Raw genomic sequence first — 12,518 nt, 5'->3', positions numbered from 1 at the left:
ATGTGGTGCTGAGGATTGAACCCAGGGCCTTACACACACCAGGACGTGCTCTACAACTGAGCCACAACTCCAGCCCTCAGAGACTTTTGCAATAGTTATTGGAGGCATGCCAGCGTAAGAATACTTCCTTTATAATCTCCCAGCATTATTTACTTTTGGTAGGTCTGACATAGGTACACATCACAAATTACATTAAAAGAACCATTGTCTTTCCTTTTAAACATCCACATGTTAAGTAGTAGCTAGCAAAAAGCAGTGAAATACCTGGCACTCCCACAAGTGTTAGTTAAATTACTTCAGAGTCCATCTCATTCCCTGTATTTCCTACCCCCATCCCCTCCCTTCACCTCCCTCCTCCTTTACCTTCTCTAAAGTTTCTCCCTTCCTCCAATGCCACACCCCCATCCCCATTATGGATCAGCATCCTCATATCAGAGAAAACATTTGGCATTTGTTTTGGAATATATTCTCCAACTCCATCCATTTACATGCAAATGGCACAATTTTATTCTTTTTTAATGGTATCTTATTCCATTGTGTGTGTATACCACAGTTTCTTTATCCATTCATTTACTGAAGGGCATCTAGGTTGGTTCCACAATTTACCTATTGTGAATTGTGCTGCTATAAATATTGATGTGGATGTGTTACTATAGTATACTGATTTTAATTCCTTTGGGTATTATCCGAGGCGTGGGGTAGCTTATTCATATTGTGGTTTCATTCCAAGTTTCCTAAGCAATCTCCATACTGCTTTTCAGATTGGTGTTGCAATGGGCAAAATTGCGACATCTGCAGTTGAGGGGTGAGATAAAGAATGTCCATGCACTAATGTCCTTTTCAATATTTTATTCATTCAAAATCACTCAATACAATTTCACTCTATAGGTTCTTAATCGAGAAATGACAATCCTTAATGCTGGGAACTGCAATAGACATAATCAATTCAAAGCAAACAATTCTAAGTTAATCTAAACACTGCAAACACACTTAATCTATTAGACCTATTACACACATTCCCTCTGAATGCTTAGTTTAAGTGCTAAATTTAAGGTCTTAAGTTAGGTCTTCAGTCCAGCAGATGCACACTCACTCAGACTGCAGCAACTGGATCAGGAACTGATGGAGGCTACTCTTGGTGTGGAGCTGATGGCTGGCTGAGGAGATGGTCATAAGGAGATGTTGCCATCCTTACCAGGGTCAAGAGGCTGCTGTAAGTTTGAGAATGGTGAGGATGATGCAGAGGATCAGGCAGATGAGGAGGAGAGTTGGATGTCAGTCTGGGTCCTCATCAGGCTCTCAGGCTTGTGTGCATAAAAGTGTCAGCAGGCCCGAATATCTGTTTATTTGCTCCATCATTTATACTAAATTTGGGGAGCTTCTGCTCACCCTTTCAGGCCCCTATCAGCTGTTACCAGGTTTCTTAGTGACATCTTACATCTTAGAGTCAGGACATATGGTTTGGTGGTTTTTGCTCTAATATTTTATCAGGGCAAAGGCAAATGACTGTGAATTTTATCACGGTTGTGAAAATGATTTCTTTTATCAAGCTATGCATGATTACAGTCTTGAAGGGCTCTGTAGGCTTGCCTGGTGGAGTCTGCAGTTTTATTTCAAAATGGAGTTTTAAAATGGAGTTGCCTAGGCTAAGGCCATCCTTACAGTTGGCTTCATCAATTTGCAGTCCCACGTGGGATGTATGAGTGTGCCTTTCTCCCCACATCCTTGCCAACACTTATTGTTATTTGTATTCTTAATAGCTGCATACTTCTAATTTGCCTTTCTCTAATGCTAGAGATGTTGAACATTTTTAAAATTCTTTACATATCCTAGAGATTAGTGCTCTATCTGATGTGAGTGTGGTTAAAAATTTGCTCCCTATTCACCTCCCTGATTGTTTCTTTTGCTGAAAAGAAGCTTTTTATGAAGACATGAGTATTGTGACTCTTTGCGTGCAATGAGAATCATGAAAAATTGTGCTGTATATGTTTACTATGAATTGAAGTGCATTCTCCTGTCAAACATAACAAATTAGAATAAATAAATAATTTTTTTAAAAAAATGCTTCACAATATCCATTAAATTCCCTCAAACTGGATGGGAAAGCAAATTTGGGAGAGCAAAATTTCTATGGAAAATAAACAGAAACAAAAGAGCTATTTGGGAAAATATACCAAAAGAAAAAGTTTGGGACTAACTCTTGACAAGGTCCATCCAGGTTGGTGTGAGTTAGGGATTATGACTACAGATGTCTCCCTTTTTCTGAAAAGAAATATTCCTTTAGTAGTGCAGGTGTACTAAGGTAACTTCTGATCAGCTACTGACACCAATGCCCACTTTAACATGGGATTTACTTATAGATGAAGCTCCTTGAATAGAATGGCCACTATTACAGTTCTGGGGACTTTTGTTCTCCTGTTCTTCTTATCTTTTTTCTTCCTGCTTATGTGGCTAGGCCCAGGAGATGTTTAGGTGGGATGGCCAAGATGAGAAGCAGATGGAGGTATGTGGATGGAGCAGCCCAGGACACATGAACAACTTTTTTTCTCAGGATTTAGAAGCTTTAATGGGTTACAAATTCTTAAATATTAATGGAACTGAAATGTATGATGCAGAGTGACTGTGAGCAGCAAGTCATAACAGTACAAGTTAGCAAGGAGCCAGGCATGGTGGTACATGCCTGTAATCCCAGTGACTTCAGAGGCTAAGGCAAGAGGATTGCAAATTCAAGGACAGCCTTAGCAACTTAGGCCCTAGGAAACTTAACAAGACTCTGTCTCAAAATTAACATTAAATAGAATGTACTTTAGTGGTAAATGTCCCTGGGTTCAATCTCCAGGCACATGAACAACTTTTATAACTCCCTGGAGGGAGGGACAATTCCTGGGAAATTACATTAGCAACAGGTTGGAGCAGGAGCAGGTTATCTTGATAAGAGTGGAGGAAGGGCTCTGAACTCATTTCAATGCCTCTGGGGCAGTCTCTATCTTGCCAGACTCATTCAAATTGGCCTCCTTGACCCAACCTTACTCAATTTACCTATCTATACTGACTGCCTTTTTAATTCTGGCTTCAGTGTCCTCACAACACAGAAAGGTAGCAGTGAAGGTCACAATTGACTTAAAATACCATTATTTGGATATTCACCCAATCCAGGGTTCTTAAGAGAAAGAAGTGAACAAACTAAAATGATTGCTTTTTATTGCTTAAAAGAATCATTGAAAACTACACCAATAGATGGGTAGACAAAAAATAATGTAAAAAGGGAACAAACCATCCCAAACATTCCATAAAGCTTCAACAAGTGATTTTATTAACACCACAGTGGAGTGGAGGAAATCCCAGAGAACAAATTTAGAAACTTTATAATTAAATTGTTCTATGAGTTTTAAAAATATGTAGGAAGTTAAATCACAAAACAAAAATATTGTAGAAGAAAATGTATGTCCAACCTCCAGCATTTTGGCACAGAAACTGAGTCCTTAGCAAGACTCCTAAAGTATAAGAAATAAAATATAAAAATTCAATAAGTGGGATGGCATTAAATTAAAAAGCTTCTGTACAGTACAGGAAATAATTAAGAGTGTTATGAGAGAGCTCAATGAATGGGAAAATATTTTTGCCACATGCTCTGCATGGCATTAATATTCAGGATATAAAAGAACTCAAAAAACATAACACCAAACCCCCACCCCCAACAACAAAACAACAACAATATTAAGAAACAGAACAAAAACAAATAACCCAATCAATAAATGGGAAAAGACCTAATCAGACAGTTCTGAAATGAAGAAATACAAATGATCAATAAATGTATGAAAAATGTTCAACATATTTAGCAATTAAAGAAATGCAAATTAAAAGTATATAGACATTTCATCTCACTGCAGTTAGAATGCCAATTATCAAGAATACAAATAACAATAAATATTGGTGAAGATGTGGGGGAAAGATATACTGATACGTTGTTGGTGGGACTGCAAGATCACTCTGGTAAGCAGTATGGAAATTCCTTGAAAAACTTGGAATTGAATCAACATATGACCCAGCTATCCCACTCTTCAGATATGTCAGAAAAATCTAAAGTCAGCATACTACATTGACACAGCCATATCAGTGTTTATAGCAACACAATTTACAATAGCCAACCTAGCTATCCTTCAACATATGAGTGGATAAATAAAATGTGGTATATATACAAAATGGAGTATAACTCAGTCATAAAGAAGAATGACTTTATGACAGTTGCCAGAAAATTGATGGATCTGGAGACTCTCATGCTAGGTGAAATAAGCCAGTTCAGACAAAGTCAAAGGTCAAATGTTTTCTCTAATATGTGAAAGCCAATGCAAAATAAGGAGGGAGGATAAAACAACAAAGGAAAGATCATGGAGTAGACGGAGGGGAATGTAGGAAAGGGAGGATGACTTGGATAGTGAAAGACAGTGGGATGAATATGACCTATTTTTATACATATATAAATATACTACAGTGAATCTCACCATCATGTACATCCACAAGACACTAATTAAAAAAAACTGTAAGTAAATAGTAGAATGATCAGTAGAATAGAAGGAAGCAAACAGGAGTAAGGATGGGGGAGGGAAAAGAGAAGTCCTGGAGACTGAATTAGAACAATCTATGTTCTATTATATACAATTATGTCATAATGAATCCCAATGTTATTTATTACTGAAAAGAATCAACATATAGTGAACAAATATGAAATGAAATTCTAGTTCTTTATATTTAAAACAAGGAATTCTCCAAAATATTGATATGCTCTTAGCAATGTTTACAAACAACTGAGTTAAATAACAAAGCTTTTACATTTTACCAATATAATTTTCTATGCTTTCTGCTGAGTTTGTTAGGTTTTATTTTATTTTATTTTTGATTGCTTAAAAGAATATTTAGGTTCCACAAAAGTTAGGGTTTGTTCAAATCTTTATTTGTTAAGTCTTTTTTTGTGTATTACTCTGGTTTAATTAATTACTATTTTTATAACAATGAGACATACTTTGTTGATACAAATATTCTGAAACTTTAGACATCTGATATTCTAGATATAAAACTATAAATCACGAGCATTGTCTTAACATGTTATAAAAGTATCAGCATGTTTTACTGCATTGCTGAATTCTCTATGTAGTATTAGTGTCTCATATATTGTTTCTAGTTATTTTAAATAACATGAGACATGTCTCTGCAGTTAATAAGTGGTATATTGTCTTGTTCATCTTACATCACAAGATGAATTTCATTAAAGATATTAATATAAGATATGTAAGGCTGATTATTTTTTAAAAGTTTTCTCAACTATGCTGCCGTCTGTCTGGGCACAAATCACGAGCCACTGAAGCAGGAACAAACTTTATTTCTGAACTCCACCAGCACACTCCACACATGCTCCCGGGAACTCTCCTGAACGCCACACACGCGGCTCCTCTAGGAACCACCAACCGGAAATCCTTCCTCCGGCACTTCCCCAACCAATGCAAACTCTCCAGGAATCCCTGCGAGAACTCGAAAGTAGCGGAAGAACTCCAAAGTAGCGGGCCCGAGGCAGACAGTAAAGGTCTAATATACAATTAAATCAATCCAGCATCACCTTAATGGCTTGCCTCTCGATCAATACTATTGGCAAAGTGCCAGGGGCCATTCCGACTCGGCTGTGGCTCTCAGCACAACTATATTCTTTACTTTATGACAGTTTGCAAAGCATATTTAAGATATGATAATGTACGTATGTGTGCATGGATACGTGTGTTATTTATTAATTAATTTTACAGTCTGTATTTGAAAATTTTGCAGTTCTGTGGAATGTATCTAAAAAATTCTACAGATGTTGTAAAATGTGATGATGAGCTTTGTACTCAAATAGTAAGTTACCTTTGTTTGTATAAGACAGTCTTTAGCTAACAGGCACTGTTTATTGCAATAATCTGAAAGAAGTTTTTGTGTAGACATTTTTTTATTAAATAGAACTAAAGGAATTATGTTTATTAGTTCGAATATACTATACAAACTGGAATTGGTTTGCCTGTATTGGTGTCAAGATTCTTAACAGTGGATTGCTACTAAATTTAGTCTAAGAACTGCTGTTTCTAAACATCTTGTTCAAATTTGGATAAGAAGAGTGGTCTTTTGATGTTGGATTCATGCAGCCTTACTCTCCCTCTAACTGGAGACCAATCAGATCAATGAGTGGAACAAAGCTCCTGCTTCATGGAATCCTGTTTGATAAATAATCATCAATATTTTCAGAGGAAATTATTCAGAGATCAGGGAAGTTAAATAGTCACTTGCCAAACCCCATCAAAATCCACAGTCAGGCTAAAGAGGAGATTTTTTCCTTGAATTAACACTGAAGTCTTTCCCATCAGCAGAGCTGTTCAATATTTCAGACTTGTCTCCTTCAGAAAAAGGAATTTGGCTCCTAATGCTTCAGAGTTCTTTGATGGTATCTACACACTTATCTAATAATAAACTGTCAGCCAGATGACACCACAATACCAACAAGAATGAGGCCTACATAAGATGAGGGAGTTTTACCAGGGACCCATTAAAATTAAAAGCCCCAAGTTGTACCCAATCCCCAGTTTCCTGATAAAAGCTATTTTTTAATCTCTGAATTTCCTCATGCTGAGAATGGACACTAAGAGTCTACCCACTGGCCCAGCAAACAGGAACTGTGACATATTCCTTGGCTAGCACAGCCTAGCTAAATCTGCTAATCTACAACCAATGGAGAGATAGACAAGCTGCTTTTCCCAGTTCTGGTCAAACCTCAATAAATCCATGTTTTCATTTTGTATTTTGTGTTGGTTTGTTCATTCTGCACTGGGGATTGAACCCAGGGGTGCTTAATCACTGAGCCACACTTTTTATATTTTATTTTGAATATAAAATAAGCTGCTGAGGGTCCTACTAAGTTGCTGAGGCTGGCCTCAAACTTGTGATCCTCCTGCCTCAGTCTCCCAAATTACAGGTGTGCACCTTTATGCCCAGATCATTTTTACTTTTTATGTTTGATTATTCCTTACATGGGGTGGGGGGCTGGCAGTCAAGTTTAGCCAGCTGGTATCTAGGCAGATTCCCTGGCTTGGCTACCAATAACAAATTCTTCATGGTGTGAACATTATGGATTGTACTTCCAGAAATCTAGATGGTTTGGCCTGACATAACTATTCCAATTGGTGTGTGTGTATGTGTGTGTGTGCACGTGTGTGTGTGTGTGTGTGTGTGTGTGTGTGAGAGAGAGAGAGAGAGAGAGAGAGAGAGAGAGAGAGAAAGAGAGAGAAATGGAGAGTATGTGTGTGTTTGTGTACATAAAACCTCCCTTTTTTATAAAATAAAAAACCTCAAAAACTGTAAATGGGATTCTATTTGTGTATTCATACCTGGATTTAGTTTCTTGGGCTGGCCATGAATAGCTGTAATATAACCATGAAAATCTTAATTGAAACCTCTATGCCTTAGTATCTTCTGTAGAATAGCAATGGCAGTGGTAATTACCACATGAGTTATTGTGAGGATAAATCTTTAGAAGAGTGCCTCTGTAGGTTCTGCTTGACATGATTCCAGGCAAGACTTGAGACATAAACATCATGATTCCTCCTGAGTAACTCTGGTTGTGTTTTACTCTAGCTGTGTTTTCCTGCATAGGTTCTCATCAAACCATAAGTAAATAAAACCATCAGAGTCATTTGTAGGACTTTACAACTGGATCCTGGTTCCAGGGCTTCCTTTGTCTCTTCAATATTATCTTATGATAAACCAGATACACTTCAGTCAGGATGAAATCAGTTTTGTCCTAACCCATAAATATGCTCCTCTTTCTGGCCCAAATGGTGGGATAGCCAACTGGTATTGCTGCCACTCTGAATCACACTTCTGTCAGTGTGTCACTGAGCCTTTTGTCTTTCTTTTGTCTCATAGCGCCTGGGGGAAATCTTTTTAATCTTAGTTGTTCTGAAACAGTGCCGGATACAGAAGAAACACTACAAGGTTTAGTTATTATTTTTCTTTTATGCATGAGGTTTTCAAAGCATTCATTTCCTATCCTCTTGGAAGTAATTTATTCCCCCCTCCTTTCTCTTTTCTCTTATAATTGTACATAGTATTTTATGGCAGAAGTATGAAAATGTGATAAATTAAATACAGTGTAGAAAAGAAAAAAGAGCAATGAACTTGTCATTAAGAATAAAAGCAATTTTGTTGGATCAACGATATACATAAATGAGAATGTGAGAGTTGTATAAAGATTCCAGAGAAGGAAAAGATTTTAGGTGTGTTGAGAACATGATGGCTTCAATTAGGTCATGGAAAATTGCATGGCTGGTGAAGGACTGTCAGGATGGGGGCTGAAGTAGTAAAGTGGGAGGAATCCCAGGCTGCAGAGACAGAAGAGTCAAGCAAGAACATGTGGTCTGAGGACAATGAATTGACTATTTGGTTTGGAGAGAGTATGGGAAATAGAATTGAGGGCTCCAAGGCAGACCTTGAGCCAGTAAGTTGATTATAATTGGTCCATTGGGACCCAAAGATCTCCAAGGTTGCACTTGGTAAACAATATTCTCCCTCCATTGCTCTAAAGAAGACCTTGGCAATGCCCAGGGGCAGAAGTGGTGTCTTCAACCTTAGAGTCAAGTTTTAGTCTGACAATACACCAGCTCCTTGCTGGTCAGCTGGCTAGCTTGAGCTGGGTGGCTTACTGGTGGGGATGCATCCACCTTCTAGGTTTTGAGCCTCAGCAAGCCCTCTGCTGAAGAGGAACAAGCTGTAATCATGACTTCTCCAGGACAGAACATCTGATCCAAGGTCTCACTCTACAAAGGAAATCAGCAAAAAAGAATAATATGTCTAACTGAGACATCTCCAGATGCTAACAGTCTCACATAGGTTCACATCACCTTTGAAATCAATAGAAAGAATTGAGAGTGGTAAATTCAGTAGTTTTCTTCCCTGGAGGTCTGGGTGAGTACTGACAGGGTGGTCTCCTTTAGCTTCACAGGAAATAAAAACACAAAATAAGAAATATTCCACTAGGCAATTAGCCCTGAATTTCACTCTGTTTGCTTCCTAGTTTCAGGACAAAAAAATCAAGCAAAAATATATATTATCTCTGATAAAGACTTTTGTTTTCTATGATGCATCCATCTATTCACACACCAAACTACAGGCAGCTTGTCAAGAATAAAGTTGCTCACTTGCATCTCATTCTTTACAACTGCATAAATTATAGGGGAACGAGATTTTATGTAGAGTATGAGTGTTGACTTAAAGTAATTTTGAATATTATATGAAAGGGATAGGGTTCAAACCACAGAATGATTGAGTCTGTGTAGGAGATGGTTTTGGAGACTAGTAGAAGAATGCTTTGGTGTCTAGTAAGGTTTTATAACTGGATTAGTCTCCCAAAAACTACACGTGCACACGTAATAGGAGGAAGTAAAAATTAGATTCAAATTTAAGAAGACATGTTTGAACTATGAAGGTGATGGGGAAGGAATTTGTATAATTTCCTTTTTTGCTTAGATAGAGGTTCAACTTTCTGGCTTTAATGCAGTTCCATTACAGTCTGACAATAGCATTAAATTAGAAGACTTGGCTGAAGGATGTAACACTAACATTATTGAGAAAAAATTTAAACAGTATTTCTGATGGAGATGTTTATTATTTATACACAACATGCAGAGACACATGAATGTGCACACATACAGAGACACAAACACACAGTTGAACACTGGTGGTCACTGAACTTTATAGTACAGAAAACAAAAGATACAAATGTCAAAATGTTTTTTGGGTGTCAAGGAGATTAGGAATAGGGGTTAAGTTTTAGAAAGATAATTTAAGGTTATAAAAATGTAGATCAGGGCTGGATAGGATGCTCCAAACCATCTGTCCAAACTACATCTTTAAAATAATTCAGGAACACTTTTACAATATCCTGAAAGATCAGCTTTCAGCCTCTGATCACTTCCTTTTCATGAAGACTAATTTTCTCATGGCTCTCTTTTTAAAGTTTTCTTTACACTGAGCCATAATCTGCCCTGTTGTGAATTTTACCTGATTGAGGGCCTTTTGAGAGGAACAAAGGAAATTTACAGCTTTTCCCATAAGACAGGAGTTTAAACATAGATACAAATGTCAGGCTTAAATTAAAATATTCCCTATTCTAGTCTAAAAACTCAAGAAACACCTCCTGTTTCTCATGCAGGAGGGTAATAGGTGTCCTCTTGTTTCAATTGTCATATCAGTTCAATTGTCTTTGGTTCTCTTTTGTATACCCCCAAGAACTTGCATGGTACTCCTTATGCTAACTGATCAGTGCAGAGTCTTAGGTTCTACACTTTTATTTCAATACAAAGTTGTAGAAGGAGAACTCATGAACACAGTGATGTCTGGGATGCAAATGTGAATCATTAGGAAACAATTGTATCAGCCTAACATTATTTCTCTTCTTTACTGGGATGAAAGATTTGGGCAAGGTGAAAGGAATTGGATATTTTCAAACTGTCACCTTCAGTTGAGGAATATGGAAGCCAGTAAAACTTGCCTGTTGTAATTAGTTTTTTCCTCAACATTTGGAGGACTGTCAGTTGGGAGGTTTTTGTTTATTTGGGTACTCCACAAATAAGTTGTCCCCACCCTCTAAGGTCACGTCATTCCTGAGTTATGAGACGTAGGACTAGGAATAATGTATGGAATCTACAAAGGTCCATCACTGGATTCTGTGTGTGATGGAGCTGCCAACTGTTCATGAAAGACAGAACATACTCCTGGTTTCCAGGGAGATTCTCTTTTTTATGATTTCCAGGTGTGGGCATAAGATAAGCCATGAGAAATACTAAGACCATGAGAAATACTCTATGAGGTATGGAGAAAGTATCACACTGCAGCCACTGGTTCTTGAATGACAGACGTGTGGCCAATACAAGGAGAGCAAGGTGAGTCATGCTGAACACAGAGTCACTAGCATCCGTCTCAGAAGTTTAATAGAACACTTCATGTGGATATGCATACCGATACTGTAGTTCTGCACCTCAGCCCATTCTCAGGACCCTAGAGATTAGAAAGTAGTACACAGTCTCCAAAGCACAAACTCCTGTTCAGGCAGAAGATAGTCAACATGATTGAGCAGGGATAGAAAAAATCCTTGACTTTGAGCTACATAGGATTGGGACTCTTCTTTCACACTTGATTCCAAAGAAATATGGACACCTCCACAACACAGTTTATAAATAAAACTGAAATTGCTATAAATCTTCATGCCTTTCTAAGGACCTGTGTAAGAACTGTGCACATGGGTTCCTACAGGTTCAGGGACACATTGAGCACTTTCATGTGCTAGTCATTTCTCTCAGCACTAAAACTACAAACCTGAACAAGATAGGTCAATTTATGAATCTGATGTTCATTATGGTGACCACAAACTAGTGAAAAATTTCCAGAAAGGAATGAACAAGAAAGAAAGAAAATAAATTGAGGACATTACCAAGAAAATAGTTGATATGATAGATTAAGGAACCAAACACAGATATTCCCATAAAGATTAAAACAGGAACCAAGGGATGGAAAGAAATAAAGAAGGAAAAAAATGATGGGTGAAGAAATGAGGCAAGAGCTTCATTAAACTAGTTCTTATTTTGAGATTCTTTATAGGGGAGAGATTACCAGATGGTGCAAGGATCTGTGCAGAAACGATCTTTAGATCTGAAACTAGAGTGGTAAAGGTTATATATCATGATTTTCATCTAGTCTGAGCTTTCATTTGGTAAATTTCAAAAATCCTGGTGCCTTACACTGAAGTTTGGGCCAGTATCACCCACTCTTTATTTAAATAACTATCAAGCTTTCAATTGTGGTTTCCTCCATTCTAACTGTTCAACTGAGGTTTCAAAGCTTTCAAAGCTGGGTTCAATTTTCCCTATTCAGTTTTAACTTATATACTATGGTGTCCACTTATTGCTTTATGACTCTTTGCTTCATGATGTTGAAATCCTTTTGGATTACATTTCCAACATTTTTCATGTAACCAACTTCTATGTCTACCTAAGCATACGTATATATTAGTATAAATATCATTGATAAACATATGAAGCAGGAATAGTTAAAACCCTTTTGCCAATAAATGAGAAAAGGTGCAGATTCTTTCCTGATGAACAGAAAATAAATATTTCTGGGACATTTATGTGCACCAAGAGCAGTACCGGGATGTAGAACTCATTCACCAGTTCATTCAAAGATCTTTACTAAGACCCTTTTCTTCTCCAGGCATTTCATGGGGAAAGGGGGATAAAATAACTAAACAGGCCCAGTTGGATGGTATGTAAAGATTACTAGTGTAGACAGACAAGTGTTAAAAGTATATATTACATAATTTGGTACTTCAGAATGTTTGAGATCCTTTAGTCCAAATCAAAATCTTGTGAAATAAGGATTTGTTTTTGCTTTGCTTTGCTTTTTTACAGTTAAGTGATTGGAGACTCACAGAATTGAAATTTCAGAAC

Source organism: Marmota marmota, unplaced genomic scaffold (assembly GCF_001458135.2).
Source record: "Marmota marmota marmota unplaced genomic scaffold, marMar, whole genome shotgun sequence".
Lineage (NCBI taxonomy): Eukaryota > Metazoa > Chordata > Mammalia > Rodentia > Sciuridae > Marmota > Marmota marmota.
The sequence above is the reverse complement of the archived record's forward strand: the minus strand, read 5'-3'. Positions refer to the sequence as shown.